The 16,355-nt window shown below is 38.2% G+C and overlaps 1 long non-coding RNA gene across 1 annotated transcript in view; it reads left to right on the top strand.

Moving 5' to 3' along the window:
* Window positions 1-10,365, top strand: part of LOC129206436 (uncharacterized) — a 97,362-nt gene extending 86,997 nt beyond the window's left edge. Inside the window, exon 3 of the long non-coding RNA XR_008577137.1 lies at window positions 9,003-10,365. This is a non-coding gene — a long non-coding RNA (uncharacterized LOC129206436). The remainder of the gene's footprint in view (window positions 1-9,002) is intronic.
* Window positions 10,366-16,355: the final 5,990 nt, after the last annotated feature.

Genomic DNA, 16,355 nt, shown 5'->3' with positions numbered 1-16,355 from the left:
TGACACAGAAAACCAGTCTCTCAGCTGTAGGAAGGGGACACTACCCAGAAAACAGTCAAACACTAGGAAAGGAGAATAAACAAATAAACAGAAAAATCTGAACATTCGTAATTCTATGGCCCAGATTCTTTTCTCATTGCAAGTAACTCAAAAGTACGTTCTGTGGGGGTTTTGTATTTATGGATCAAGATTTCAGTCAGTCCTTCCACCCTCAAGTTTCTCAGTTGGTCAGAGAATGTCTCATATCCTTGAATTTCTCCATGTTTTTATATTGAATTAGATTAGTTGCCAAGTCTTTTTATCAGTCATGAAAGTATCTAGCAGACAAGGAAAGAAATAGCTGAAAGTGCAAATAAATTACAGTCCCCTAATCTGGGGAGATGATAGTATATTTCCAGGAAAAACTACCAATGTAATTTGTTCTGCTTCCCCCACAATGAAAAACTGAAAGTCTATAAATGAAAAGTTCTAAGCTAGATCAGTTAAAAAACATTTAGAGATATGGGTTAGAGACAGGAATTGTTCAGAAACTGAGAAGTCATTCAAATTGCAAAGTGAGTCATTAACATATGTAGATTGCATGCCTAATGTCTGATCTTGAAACATGCACTTAACTGTGGCTTCAGTAAAAAACTTGAAGCCAATCTTAAAAATACATAGAGAGACAAATTCTAACCGGCAATCATAAAACTAATCTGCTTTTGAAGGAAAAAATAGAAGTATAGGCACAAGTCAGACATTTCTTTCAAATATAACTGGAGTTTAGTTAACGTGGAATGGCACCCCTTCTTAGGAGCATATAGGAATAAATCTATAAAGAGACACTAGCACTGCCGTGTTCAATTTTTAAACACCTAGAAAATTAGGTACCAGCAGCAGTATTCAAAGCATTCAGCAAGCTGAATTACAAACCACCATTGGGAAGCAAAGATTCCAAAGAAATTACTCCATCACCCAGATGTAATAATTATATCTGCTCATGATTTTCAAGCCTGAGCTCTCTCCCAGGATTAGTTTGCTAGACCAGAACATCCTTTTTTCAGGAAAAAAATAGAGCTAGAAACATATTTTTAATATCTAAATAAGATTCTAATTACGATAGCACTCATTGATAGGTAATAAACCCTATCACCTATTCCACTTGATTTGTAATTAGACCTAAACCCACAGCTAGATGTTCTGACAATTAGGCTGCACCGATAGCCTTTGCCTTGTACTCCTCTTTTCCAATCCTTCTTTCATCTTTCTCTCTTTATCCACTTAGAAGTTTATTGCTAATCCAAAATAAAACAGGAGACATGCAGAGACACTGTCTTTATATATGGCAATATTTTGTGTAGGACAGACATAATATTCATGCTGCTCTATTCTACCTGTGGTTCTCTACATCACGTTGAACAACTGAACGGGTATTTTGAAGCTCTCCTTAGCACAAAGGTTAGGTACCTGAAGTGAAATATAGCATGGAGCTTTTTCAAGGATTAGTTCATAGCTTCTGAAAAGTGATCAGATGGCTCAAAACCAATTTTTAGAATTTGGACAGCTTTGTAGAATAAAAATTGACAGTACCACAGTTTTCAGGGTGAAAACCTGTACAGGTACTTTATCTTTTCTAGTGGGACTAATGTTAACTGCTTCTATTTACACATCTATACCAGGCCTGAAATAGATAGCATGATGCCCCTATTTTGACAACTAACAAGTACATAATAAAATAATGAAACATCCCTTTTTATTTTCCAGATCCAAAGAGAAGCACGCTTAATACTGGGGGTTTTGATCAGAAATTATTTGAAAAAGTTGTATTTAGATTTAATTTTGGTTATGGTCTCACAAATAGTCTCATTCTGAAAATGTTTTTCATTCAAAAATGGATAGAAACATATCATGGCATATTAGGGGATGGAATCCTGGTTTGGTTTTTTTAAAACATAATTTATAACATAATTATTTCCTACCATAATCTACCATAATCTAGGTTAATGGAATATCCATTATAAAAATCTATAATTTTCTTGCTATTATTTTATATACATATATTTATTGCTTTATGCATACTTTTATTCAAGCATATACATAGAATCCTACACTAAAAAAAATGCAAATTCTTATGATTTACATTGCCCTCTACAGATCAAAGTCCTCTAAGGGTATTTTATTTTAGTTATTGGCTTAAGAATACTACCAACAACTATATGACTTTCAAATTTTTTTTTCTGAATTTGATCCAAAACCGATGAGTTAAAGTAATCACCCATATATATTTATCATGTTTCACTTACAAAACATGGACAAACTTCCATGCCTTCCTAAATACTGGTATTTCCAACAGTCAGGTTATTCTTCTCAATGTCTCCAGTTATGGTGATTTTTAATGACAATCATCACAGAAGCATGATCACTTCATACCTAGAGAAGTCTCATCTTAACAGCTTCAAAAATAAGTCTTCTTTTTTAATATTATCTTGTTGTAATATTATCTTGCCAGCAGGCCAAGTTTTAGGTGTTACATCGTCCACTACATCTGGTTATTTGCATTAGCAATGTAATAATCATCCAGTCCAGACAGAGACAGTAGGCTTCAGACATAAATCTGGATGGTACTGTGGTTAATGCTTGCTGCTACTGAAGGACAGATCACTGTAGTTCGTTAATGTGACCAAGGAAACAGCTAATGACAGCCCAAGGGCTGTCCATACCCTTGATGATTTTGTAGGAACAGGTACTTGCCCCAAAAGTGAATTGTGTTTGGATTGTGCAGTCACTGAATGACAATAGATAGTTAGGTAGCTCTTTTCTTGCTTGCAATCTAAAAATATTAGTGTGAGTTTTTTTCCAAGCTTGAATTAACATGTGTAAGAGATTAAAAGGGTAACTCTTCCCCTTGGAGAGGTTCTTGAATTTCACTGGGTCACTGTTGGTTCCACAATAGTATGAAAAGAACGCTGCGCTTCTGATTTATGAGCCTTATGAGTTTTACAGACCAAAACCCAACCAAAAGCCTCCCTCATGTCATTTCCTAGGAAATGCTTACACAGCCACAGCTTTGGCAACACTCCGATAAGTATTATTACCAAAACAATAGCAAATATCAGTGGGACACATTGTCTGATCAGTGAAATTATCATGGGGGCAAAACATCCCCAAAGTAAAGAATAATATTTTAACCATATACTTTACAAAAATAAACACTTGGAACTTATTTTTGTTACTAGTTATTTCCATTTTTTTTAGAGAAGTGTAACGAATGGTTTGTGCTACTTACTATACAGTTTGAAGACTCAAATACATTTTTTGAGATCTAAAAATGACTGAAGCAATGTGAATTACAGATAGCAAAACCAAAAAGTATTCTATCAAACACAAATGTCTTTCTTGCTATACTTTACTTTTCTATATGTATCTAAACAACCTGTATTTTTATCTCCTGCCGTTACCACTTGTGAACTTCTGGTTTGCACTATCAAACAGCTGTTGTCATCCACTCAGAATCAGAGATGTTTTATAAGTTTTTACCATCTTGGTTTCTACAGAGTATGATTTTCATCTGAACATGTATTCATACACATACATAGAGCTGTTCCCAGCACCCTACACTCAAAGGCATAAAATGCATAATGCAATACTTGAGGAAGATCAAAATCAAGGATGTACAAATAACTCATATACAAATAAACTATTTCTCAAAAAATACTCAGTGTTCCTTCCTTGTAAACAAATCTTTTTGTAATCTATCCCTTCTTTAATTCTTTAAGTCTTGTCATACGTAATTAAAAGTCAACAGGGAAACTTGTGAGAAATGTAATAAATTTAGACTGAATCACTGTCCTTAAATTACAGAATATGTGACAACTAGAATAGACATACAAAAATGATGGTAGAGAGGGGAAGTGCTGTTTACAGCCCTCATCCAAAATGTGAAAACCTCCAGATCCAGTGTTCTCTTGAATTGAATCTCTAGTGAGATTCAATCCCACCTTTCCCTTCCCAGGATATCTGTCAACTAGCTGCTGTGAACTGCAGCCATTTGGGAACTGAGACACAGACTTCCTGTAAAAGTAGGACTTTTTTGCAGAAGAGACTTCAAACTTCATTAAGGTAGACCATAAAATATACATTTTACCCCAATGCTTTAGAAATTTGGACAGAGACCTGGGTTCTGGCCCTATATCAAGGACTAATTATGTACTGTATCTTTATCTAGCAACTATAGAATATAAAATGTATAAGCAGCCTCAGAAATAGGAATTAGAGCATAAAGTTTTGTATTCCATGTGACTACTTGGATTTACTGGGATATAGTCAGGTGTTCCCTTTCTCACTCAGACATAGTAAATATTAAAACCTAACACAAATTAGCACAGCTTCAAAGAAGCTAAGAGCTGACAGCAGCCAGCTGACTGGGAGTTCCTTTGGGATGGCGAGGCAAATAGCTACAGCCATGACTGAGTGCTGTAGCTAGTGAGAGTCTGCTGTCACTTGCATAAAAGGACTAATTCCTACTCCATTTTCAGAGGAATATACTTTGAAGACAATTTCAGAGAAATTCTGCAATTCCCAGACCTGTTTTAAGTATACCTATTTTCCATGTCAGAGTTCCACAAAAAATTAGATGTTGTGGATCCTCAGAAATAGTTGCATATTTGATGCTGAACTAGAAAAAAAATAAATTCTTCATACAGCTGTGAGTCTTCACCCTGAGTTAACTACCTGCCTCATTAAAAAAAGCAAAAGGTGGCTTGAACTAATCAGTAGTGTCATCTAGCTAGCAAATGGTTTCCTCATGATTGTTCTCCCTGAGGCTTTTCTGCCTTCTGTAAAAGACTAAAGAGCAAAGCAGTCAGAGAGTAAGAAAATCACTGCTAGTGTGGTCAGGGAACTGCCAGGTTCCTTTTCCTACTGTAAAGAACTCAGTATCTAAAAGCTGGGCATGTGCCTCCTACATGGTAGCAGTACTTTCTAGTCATCATTTTTAGCTGTTCAATTACTCTTGTGGGTTACACAGAAAGAAAATAATTTGACAAGATTTTAATTATGCCTTACATGTACTTTATGAAGAAATTTGCTGATGGGTACCTGGCAGGAGCTGCCTATCTAATAGTCAAAAATCTTCAACATCCAGAATTAAGGACCTAACTAAACACCAAATTTGGCTACAGTGAATTCAGGAACTCCTCTCAGGATATCAGAGAGAATGCCAAACAACAGCAAACAAACCCGTGTCATGTCCCTCTCCCCAAGAAAAAAACCACAAACAAACACAACACAAAAAACACCGCTAAAAAAACCCCAAAACAATAACAAAAACCACCTAGGCATAATAAAGTCTGTAGATGCCTCCATTCCCCTACAATACTTGCACTTAATGTAGACTCCAAGAGACTCTGACATACCCCCAAAATACAGCTTGCCTCCCTACTCATAGCTTCCCAATATGGCCTTTATAAGGGCCATGACAGCTTTTCTGAGCCAATCCAAGACAGGTTTTTCAGTATGGGAGATCAGCTGACCTCTTAATTATCCTTGCTACAGTCATTGTCATCAAACAAGTCTCTCTATCCTGCAAAGCAGGGGTAGAAGTTGGAAAGACTGGGAATCCCTGGGGCTGATTCTTCTACTTAGCACATCTGTTCCATGACTGTCACAGCATGCTCCATAGTGGGACTCCTGTAATGGTAGAATGACTTCCTCTATGGGGCTTGGAGCGGTTGTTTGGGCTTACCAGAATAGGCATGGGTTTTCTTTTCCATCATATTAAATGGAAAGAGTATTTATCCTGAAGGAGTTTGATTTGATTAAAAAAATAATAATAAATTATAACCTTGTTAACTACATCATCCAGGAAACGCATAACCACAGGCCCAAGATGAAATTATTTGGACTGTGTCTAAATGAATAACAAACTAGAAAGTGGCTGTTTCCATCAGCAATATTCAAATAGTTCACAAATCCTTCACTTTAATACAGTCAAAATACAATAGGATAGGATTTTAGAGGCGTAATACTTTCCCCTGGCATTCAGTGACATGGCAAAGTCAAAAACCACTTTGGAAGGCAGGCCAAGCCACAGAATTTGTAGCCAGTCTGTCTGTAAATGGGTGGGTATTATTTTAATAATAAACAACAATAAGAAAACTGAAACATTGGCAGTAATACTTCCTGAAGGACGACTACAATTACAGCCCACTGTCCTCTGGCAGGGATTAGTTTCACAGCTTTGAGGAATTTCTGATATAATTGAGTAATGTGTCTCCAAAGATCAAAGCTAGCTATGATAGCAGGATGGGAGTTAGCATTAGAAACACCAGGAAAGAATAAATCCAAATAAACCAATTTTATTCACGCACACAGAGCCAGATCAAGTAAAGGCCTGCACAGTATCAGTTTCTTTCCCAAGCCAACAGGAACGTAAGGACATATGACTCTTTACTAAGTAGGATTTTGAAAGAAATTATGTTGAGCAATTTGATCTCTTCTTTTGCAGCACCATTCTAAGTTGGTTTGAGTCACTAACCATAACCCAAGAAAAAGAAAATTCTTCTTCAGAACCAAGCGAAGACTTACTATTATAAGATTCTGTGGTTTCTGAGCGAAATCACTTTAACTCCCCACAGAGTACTAGGATGTATGATATCAATATCTATCTGTTAGGCCAAAAGCATAATAAGTATACAAAAATACAATAGCCGCTAGCTATCTGTCCCAAATAATATACATTATAGTATTCTATAAAAATAGCAAAAGACAATGTAAATTCAAACTAAGGCTATGCTCTGTAGTACTGTGTTCCTAGAACTGGAAATGTTAAAATATTTCCAGCAAAATATGCTTAATATTAGTTTACAGCTGTCAGCTTGGGTAACAATCTTTGCTTTTACAGAAAATCTCATTGCTACACATTCTTTCTATTTATACCACTCTCTCAGATTCCAGAATATTGTTTCTGAGCTTCAGTATCCTTTCACCATATACAAATTCACGATGGTGGGAAACCAGCCTGCATGATTTTGTATGGTTTACCCATAAACCTTCTAAAAACCTCACTGTTGCAAAAGATTTCAGCAGGCTCATGTATTACCGTTGCCATCAGAGGTAGAGTGCCACAAAGATTTCACATCAGATAAGCACAGTACAAAGCACACAGTGTTTTGTCCACTGTGGATGCTCAGCTGATGTGTGTTGGCCTACCTTGACTGGTTGCTTATTTATGTGCCACTGTAGGCTCTACTGACTGGTGCTTAGGACCTCACTGGGGCATTCCTGGTTCTTTTGACAACAGCCTCCCACATGCCTAGTAGTTTGAGTGAAGACATTTTTTAAAATAAGAGAAGTCACCAATGTTCCCATCCACCTGTTAGCATCAGCCAGGACATAATTAGAGGGGTTTTGTTCTTATTTTTTCACTATGAAATGAAATGCTCCTAAAGCTGAGAGAAAATGAGAGTCGTGATTAGTGACTTGAGCCAAGTTAGAAGAGCACATCATTTACCATACACGAACAAACCTGATGAGTAATCTTGATGCTGCCTTGATAATACTGAGTACAAGTATTTTCTTTAGATGTGTGTGCTATAGCAAAAGCAATGTTAATGAAACACTATGCATAATAACAATTACAATAATGGGATATCAAGTTGTGGAGTATCATTTATCCCGAAGGTAAGAAAATATTTTTCTACTTTTTTTTTCATTTTAAGAAGAAAACAGAGAGAAAGTTTAATTTGCATAAAATTTTCTCATTATATAATGTATACACTCATTCAACAGCCCATGCACCACCCTCTCATTTAGTTGCCAAGTAAAATACATGCAGAATCATAGCTAGTAAACATTTTATTGCAAATACGCTTGGTTCAAATCTCTAAGTCCTTGCATCTTTTAAGAAAATATTTCATACTTTTTATTCTGCCAAAAGGAACAATATTTAACACCAACGTTTAATGTCCATAGGTGTGTTGGCTGAGATTTGAATTTGACTGTTCTGTAGTTATTCTAGAAGTGAATGGGATCATATCTACTTTTCTTATGTTCTTAGATGCATGTTAATCTTGCTCTGAAGTAGACAGTGCATTATGAAAGCCTGATTGTAGGTGCTAAATTGTTGTTATTACAACTAAGACACACTGCAGATCTGCTGCATTCTGGGAATGCTGTCAAAGTCCTCTGCATTTTACAGAATAACACAAATGTCTATGGTTGAGGGGATTACGCTTCCTGTAGGCTCACTATGGTATTTTAGCTTCATTTAAATGCTGTCTTGCACTCTGCTTTCTTGGACATAACTGTATATTTTTGGGCACCACCTGTTTTGTCAATTTTTTTGTAACATCAGTTCCTGCATATATTTATATACATTTGTATTGATAATGGGCCTAATTCTCAACAACTTTTCAAGCAACTTCCTCATGTATGACCAGACATGGTCTGAGAGAATAACTGCAGAGATTTCATCTGTCTCTTGCATGGAAGCACAGGAGAGAATGAGGCAAAAGTACTCCCTATGTTATCTCCCCGCATTTGCAGATCAAGAATAAAACCCATGTCCTAGCTCTCCAATTGCCCAAGGAAGCAAGCTATGAAGGGAGATCCATTATTTGCATACGAAAGGATGATAAAACACAGAAATATTTCATTCACAGTCACGCAAATTCTTAGGTGTCTCAGCTTCAACCTTGAGAGCTACCTTGTTAAAGTGTTTTCACGCATGTAGTCTGAAAAATGTTCACCTTAACCAATTCTTGCCATTTCATGTGTTTTTCAAAGTCTTTCAAATGTCATTAAGCTCTTGGCTTATTCACAAATACTTATTTATGAATCCAAATCTACTGTTTGCTATCAGTGTAACAACGCAACAAATACAGACCTAAACTTTTAAAAATTTGCTTAACTCAAATGTTTTGCATACTGTTTTACCACAAGGAGGGAACCAACAGCTCTATGTCACAAAGTTTTAAGAGAACAAACTGTAACAGGAAATAACAGGATTTATTAATCTTTTGCAGACCATACAACTGCATGTGGGAGTTGGAGTTACAGGGAGAGGACGATGTTAGAAGTCTCCAGGTGCATTCACAGCAGCTTTGTAGTTTGGGTCAGTAGTTTTGAAACAATTCTGCCCATCTCCAACTTGCCATAATTATGGCATCACAGAATCCTCTCAAACTGGATTCCTCCATGATGAAGACAAAGCAGAAGAGGAGCTCAAGGAAAGCATCTAAAGCACTACTACCACTGAAGATGCTCAGTCTACTGGTCCAGAAGAAAGCTAGTTCAGAGTGACACAGTCTGTTTACACCAGCATAAACTGTTTCCTGATCTACAGATCGGCTTCTACTTTCTAATGTAGCCTTTATGATTAAATGGAGCCTAGATGGCAAAAATGTTGCTGTGACCTAAGTGTACAAACATTTTCCTTTCTCAAAGCCATTTTTTACAATGTATCAAAGCCTTTGTTAACATCCCAAGGAAGACAGAGGGAATAATCTAAAAGTTCAAATATAGTTCAAAACACTGCAGTCTGACATGTGTCTGTCACTCAGTTGCAATATTGGAAACCTGTCATATATTCTGGAGACGTTTTCTGCAGATCTCTACAAATCTGCTAACAATTTCTGCAGACAGAGCTGCTGCCTGTCAGTGGGAGATAGTCTTGTGCATTCCTGGCCTCCTTTGTACCTTGAATCATGAAGCAAAAATCAAGAGGAAGGAGGCAACATGATACAAAATGACCCTAGCCTTCACCCAGTTCCTCTGTTAACATGAATTGAGGAATGAGCTGGAGGCCACTCCAGTGTATAGGCATATAGGGCTCACCTTGCATGAGGAGGATATCCTATACTGCATATATTAATTTTGCAGTTTAATGGTCCCTGTAATGTGACATAAACCGTCTGTACCTCAGCAAAGAACTTGACTTGGTAATAGAAAGCCTGCAGGATAAATTAGATAAACAACATTACAATGCAACCCACATCCTCACCCGTACCCTTATCAGTGTTCACATTAGCTTCTTTACTTCATTGTGAAAAATCAAGTTTGTAAATCACTATCTTGATAGCATCTAACTTCCAGGTCTATTATTCCTACCATGACAATCAAGGGCATTGTTGAAGTTTCAAATGTTTTCTTGGCTCAGTTTAGCAGCAAGAAAACCTGAGGACAATTAATAAGGCCAGTACTGATTGGAATCTGCCAATCAGAGACAACAGCTAGGGTTTTTATAGGTAAAGAAAATTCTCTCTTCTGATATTTGCATGATGCTAGATAATTCAGGATCACTTTTCATTAGCTGAACTTGAGGATGTCATTTGAGCTTTTAGAAGGCCTGGTCTCATTACATCGAATTCTACAGAAGAGCTGTTTTGCATCACTGAATCTCCATTAAAGGTCAACTGACAACACTGAAGTGTTGGTGAAAGAGAAATCATTAAATGTAACATTATTGATCAGTGTGTAATTGTCCCATTAAAATTCATGAAGTTACCAATGATTGTTTTTCTCCAATAAAAAAATTTTACTAGGTGAGTGTGTATTTGATATGATATCATATCATACTTTAGGGAAATTTACAACCAGGGTTTTGTTTTGGTTTTTTAATCAGACAAGCATGGTACTTCAGATTATCTAGCATTTCCACCTTTTAACATAACTAGCAAATAGTTTATAAGAATCAAAGAATGAGCTTTTCATTTTAATAGTTGGTTTAGGAGTCTCTTCTTGCTATCAGCCATGGCAGAGGCTAACAAAGAAAATCAAGATTTGTCACCTTCTGACATATTATGGCCACCATCATCACCATTCAGTCTCCCAGTCCTTCTATTTCAGGTGCCAGAAATGGACTATGGACTACGATTTCATCAACTATCAGACCTTTGGACTATGCTTTCATCAATTATCAGATCTTTCTTCTTTCATTTTTAAGCAAACATCTGCGTAAGGTTAGTGAACCTTTCTTGCTACTCCTCTTGGTCCTTGAGAAAAATCTTAACTGTTCAGAAAGATAAAGCATGATAAAATTATCTTTATCTCTTTAACTGTTTAAATATGCAGCTGGGGAACATGCCATGTTTTGTTGGTCCAGTAATATAGATTGAGAAAATATGGGGGAAATACACTGTCTATAAAGGCATCAAAGGCATGTGTCCCATCAAAGTCTGATTTTCATGCAGAAGGTGTGAGACTGGCACCTAAGTGGGGCTGTCCCTCATAAGAAATTGAGACATGGCCAAGATATACAACTTAGAAGTGCTCTAGAGATCTCCAAAATTAGATGCAGTGCTCTAGGGATCCTCACTCTTCTTCAAAGCACTCTTCTTCAAACTTTTCTTTTTGTTTATAAATATTACTTCTCCTGAAACTTCTTAAGGAACTTCTAATTCAGGAGGGAGAAATGAAATAGATTTGATTCAATTCAGTGATATTCCTACAGTTACCATGCTTTTGATGAAGAAGAATTGTTAGAAATGTATGCTAGCCTTATCCACATCAGCTGAACCAATAACTGGATGCTCTTCAGGAACAGCTAATCAACCTCATTTTATTCATAGGCCTGTTACTGCTCACTCTGAGGGCACACCAGCGTTAGAATGACTTTTAGTATGTGAGCCAGCATGCTTTTAAGGAGTGTTAGTGTGCTATCTGAATCTCATATCTATTTTTTTCCTAATTACTTGAAATCTGGTACATCATGGAGTATTATCTAATTCAGTCATTTTACTGATTCAACACTCAACTGATGAAAGGTCTGTCATGGTCAAGTAAAGAAGGGGAGCAGAGGAGTTCCAAAGGAGACAGATGCTATTAATAGGAAAGACCTATGTCCCTCCCAACCAGACACATTTCAAAACCCAGTGTTTGAAGAAGGAAAAAGTTCTGATTTCCTTTTTAAATAATCAAGGGCTCCAGAGATGTATATCGAATGTAAATCTGGTACGCTGGATACACATCAGTGCCCATCAAAGAAATTTATAAATAACAACAGGGTGTTCTGAGGGTTATGGATAAAGAGAAAGAACAGAGAAACCCTTGCGAGGGTGTCAGGAAGCTTTTTATTGTGTCAGACTAGTGCCATAGACACAATATTCTGTAAGCCAAGAGGGAAACTTGTAACATTTTTTCAAAGGGTCTTCTAAGATTAATGTTAGTATCATTATTGGGGTTTTTTTTCATAATTTTCCTAAAATGTACTCAGGAGATGCTACTACCTTTCCTATTGCTGAAGTGTTTCAGCAGGGCTTTCCTCCCTCCTGCCCTTAAGAGTAAATCTCCTTAGGCATCTCACCATCTCCTCATAACAAACAGTGCTGCTTTAGGGAAGTTTACATTTTCTAGCTTCTCTGAGGAGGAGGCTAAGAGTGGAAAAATACACCTCTTTTTAGGGAAAGAAACAATCCTTCTCTTCCTCCACCTCAGGGTATCCTTGCTTTGTGTTATGGTTTAACCCCAGCCTGCAACTAAGCACCACACAGCCGCTTGCTCACTCCCCACCCTCCAGCAGGATGGGGGGAATAGAGTTGGAAGAGTAGAAGTGAGACAACTCGTGGGTTGAGATAAGAACAGTTTAATGATTGAAATATAATAATAACAACAACAACAAATTGTAATGAAAAGGAAAATAACAAAGAGAAATAAAACCCAAGAAAGACAAGTGATGCAAATAAAAACAATTGCTCACCACCAGTCGACTAATGCCCAGGCAGTCCCCAAGCAGCCCTCCTCCCCATTCCACATCCCCCTGCCAAATTTCCCTGTAGTATATATGCTGAGCATGATGTCATATGGTATGGAATATCCCTTTAGTAAGTTGGGGTCAGCTGTCCCGGCTGTGTCCCCTCCCAACTCCTTGTGCACCCCCAGCCTACTCACTGGTGGGGTGGTGTGAGGCGCAGAAAAAGCCTTGGCTCTGTGTAAGCACTGCTCAGCAGTAACAAAAACGTCCTTGAATTATAAACACTGCTTTCATCACAAATCCAAAACATAGCCCCATAATAGCTACTATGAAGAAAATTAACTCTATCCCAGCCAAAACCAGCACACATTGATATTGTAGAAACTGAGCCAAGAAGTGGAATCCATCCCTTTCTCTCACAGATGGTAAAAGAGAATGAAACATTTATTTTCAAGAAACTTTCTGCCTTCTATAGTCAGGTAGAATTTGCATGTAACATTGGGTATCATGCTAAAAGGACATACAGCAGCAACAGTAAAAAATCTAGCTTCCAAAGAATAGCTGTTCACGTGCTTGTTCTATCTTTAATCATTCAGAACCATTGCATCCTGCAACTTTCAGAAGTAAAAATATTTTTACTCCTATTTTCCCAGTTAGATGGGTTAAGAGACACCTCAAACCCAGCCAAACAAGTAAAGAAAACAGTACTAGAATATAGAGTAACAAGCTTTGTGTTACATGAATAGTTCTTGTATCAATATTCATTTACTGCCAAATTGCAAATTCAGGCTGATTCCCAATGCCAGTCTAAAATATACAAGAAACATCAATCAGTCAAGCTTTATTGCATCTGCTTTTGTTGTGGCAGAATTATGTATCTTACTAAAATATGCAATAGGAATACACAGTAGAAGTATATAACACAAATAGAAACTAAAATACCTAGTAAAATACAGCAAAAGATACATCAATTTATAGTATAAGGTATTGTTAACACAGCAAATACTCTATAACAACACTGCTGAGAATATTCTAGCATCGTATTGCTATACTCTCTATAGTCCCATATCACACTCTTACCTCTCAGGAATTTATGTCTATTTAACCTTTCAAGTTCTCCTAACTGTGCTAGCGCCAAAAAGGAGTCTTTTCTCCCCTCTCAGCAAATACCCAAGTAAAATATTTATTTCCTGGTTAGCTATTTTAATATTAGAACTGGGTTCAATCCTCCTTTTCTACAGAAAAGAAAATGTTCATATTTCTACTCATCCTGCTTTTACAGAGATGCTTCCTTTAACTGGCAGTCTGTGCTTTTATGTCACAGATGAATGATAACAAAGCTGAGGGGGTGGATGAAGAGGATCTTTTTTCCTTTAAGCAGTTATGGCTATATAATTTTTTATTTTACTTCAGTTTCTGTCTTTGATCCTCCATCCTCAGTTCTAAGCTGAAGTACACTCCTGCCCGTGACTTCTTTTCCTTTGAATACGAGCATATCAGGTCTGATCCTCAAGATTTCTCATGCTAAGCACCCCAAAATTCCTCCTGATATTTCTGTGCCTGGATCTTCCTCAGCAGACTTTGGTAGCAAGAGTCAGCAGAAAGACTCCTACTCTACTCAGATTTTCCCTCAACTCTCTTTTACGGTATATTACCTAATGAAGGCAGGCAAGACCAAGACATTTTTAATCATCATATATAGAAATTAACCATTTTATATTAAAGAATAAACTAAGTCCATACGACTTTGGGTACTGGAAAGATTTGATCTGGAGCCACAGGTCTGGTCTTTCTGTTTTCTCAGAAAGTATAATTTAACCAAATTGAGAGCAGAGCTAAGCATGTGTAAGCTTTTCCAAAGAAGCCACATCTTTGTTTAACCATAGTGCATAGTGATGTATACCATTTCTGCAAACAAAGCATTTAAGTTCTTACATACACCTTTCCAAACTGATTTAATTCTAGTCGTTCCTATAGATTTACTGATACTCTACGCAAGCTCAAAATCCACATCAAAGATTCTTAACTGCTAGGATTCCCTTCAGTTTGCTTAAAACTAAAGTAAACATCATAGTTAGAACTGCTTCTTTCTGCATCAAATCACACTTCTCTGGGATGAGCTATCTCCCCCTTTTCTGCCTGCGTGAGTTGCATTCTGACCGACTGCCCTGTCTAGGTGTGCAAGCACATACACACGTAGATACACTACTGAGGTTTGTGTATTTTCTTTCACTTGCCATAGGGATTGCAGCTAGTTGTTCCAATAGTTAATCCATATTACAGCTCCTAGTGATGTCAGTAAACTGGCAATGTTGGAGTAGTCCCTATATATTATGTGTAATCTCAACAGGAAAAAGTATCACAAGACAGTATTTCTGATTGCCAGAAGCTAGAAAAATCAGTATGTAGCTGAAGTAACAAACAGTCTGCTGTATGTATTGCCTGTGAAATGTAATCAAACATTGATTTTTTTACATTCCAGAAGACTTAAAAGGTATTTTCAAGGTATTATTCATCCTTTTTATTTTTCATCCTTTCCTTCTCTCTCTTGTAATAATCAGAAGGTATAATAGACACCGGAGTTTCGAAAAAGACTGGAAGCATCCTGAGATTTTCCTATGGGATTTTACATCAATGTATTCTTAGAGCAAGGGGTGTGTATTGGGTTTGTGTGGCAAGGTTTTGGTAGCAGGGGGCCACAGGGGTGGCCTCTGCGAGAAGCTGCCAGAAGCTTCCCCTATGTCCGACAGAGCCAATACCAGCCAGCTCCAAGACGGACCCGCCGCTGGCCAAGGCCGAGCCCATCAGCCATGGTGGTAGCACCTTGGGGATAACAGAGTTAAGAAGGAAAAAAAACCTGTGCAACTGCAGCCAGAGAGGAGTGAGAATATATAAGATAAACAACTTTGCAGACACCAAGGCCAGTGCAGAAGGAGGGGCCGGAGGTGCTCCACGCACCGGAGCAGAGATTCCCCTGCAGATCCTGAAGAAGACCATGGTGAGCCAGGCTGTCCCCCTGCAGCCCACGGAGGATGATGGGGAGCAGATATCCACCTGCAGCCCATGGAGGACCCCACACCAGAGCAGGTGGATACCCAAAGGAGGCTGTGAGCCCGTGGGAAGCCCATGTTGGAGCAGGATCCTGGCAGGACCTGTGGAAAGAGGAGCCCAGGCTGGAGCAAACCTGCTGGCAGGACTTGTGACCCCGTGGGGGACCCACGCTGCAGCAGTCTGTTCCTGAAGGACTGTACTCTGTGGGAGGGATCCACACCGGAGCAGTTCGTGGAAGACTGCAGCCCATGGGAAGGACTCACATTGGAGAAGTTGGTGGAGGACTGTCTCCCATGGGGGGGACCCCACGCTGGCACAGGGCAAGAGTATGAGGAGTCCTCCCCCTGAGGAGGAAGGAGCAGCAGAGACAACGTGTGACGAACTGACCGTAACCCCCATTCCCTGTCCCCCTGCACTGCTCAGGGCAGAGGAGGAGGTAGAGAAAACTGGAAGTGAAGTTGAGCCCAGGAAGAAGAGAGAGGTGGGAGAAAGGTGGTTTAAGTTTTAGTTTTTATTTTCTCATTACCCTACTCTGATTTCATTGGTAATAAAATTAATTTCCCCAAGTCAAGTCTGTTTTGCCCATGACCAATTACCATTGGTGAGTGATCTCTCCCTGTCCTTATCTTGACCCATG

The sequence above is a fragment of the Grus americana genome, chromosome 4, assembly GCF_028858705.1.
Source record: "Grus americana isolate bGruAme1 chromosome 4, bGruAme1.mat, whole genome shotgun sequence".
Taxonomy (NCBI): Eukaryota; Metazoa; Chordata; class Aves; order Gruiformes; family Gruidae; genus Grus; species Grus americana.
The sequence above is the reverse complement of the archived record's forward strand: the minus strand, read 5'-3'. Positions and strand labels throughout refer to the sequence as shown.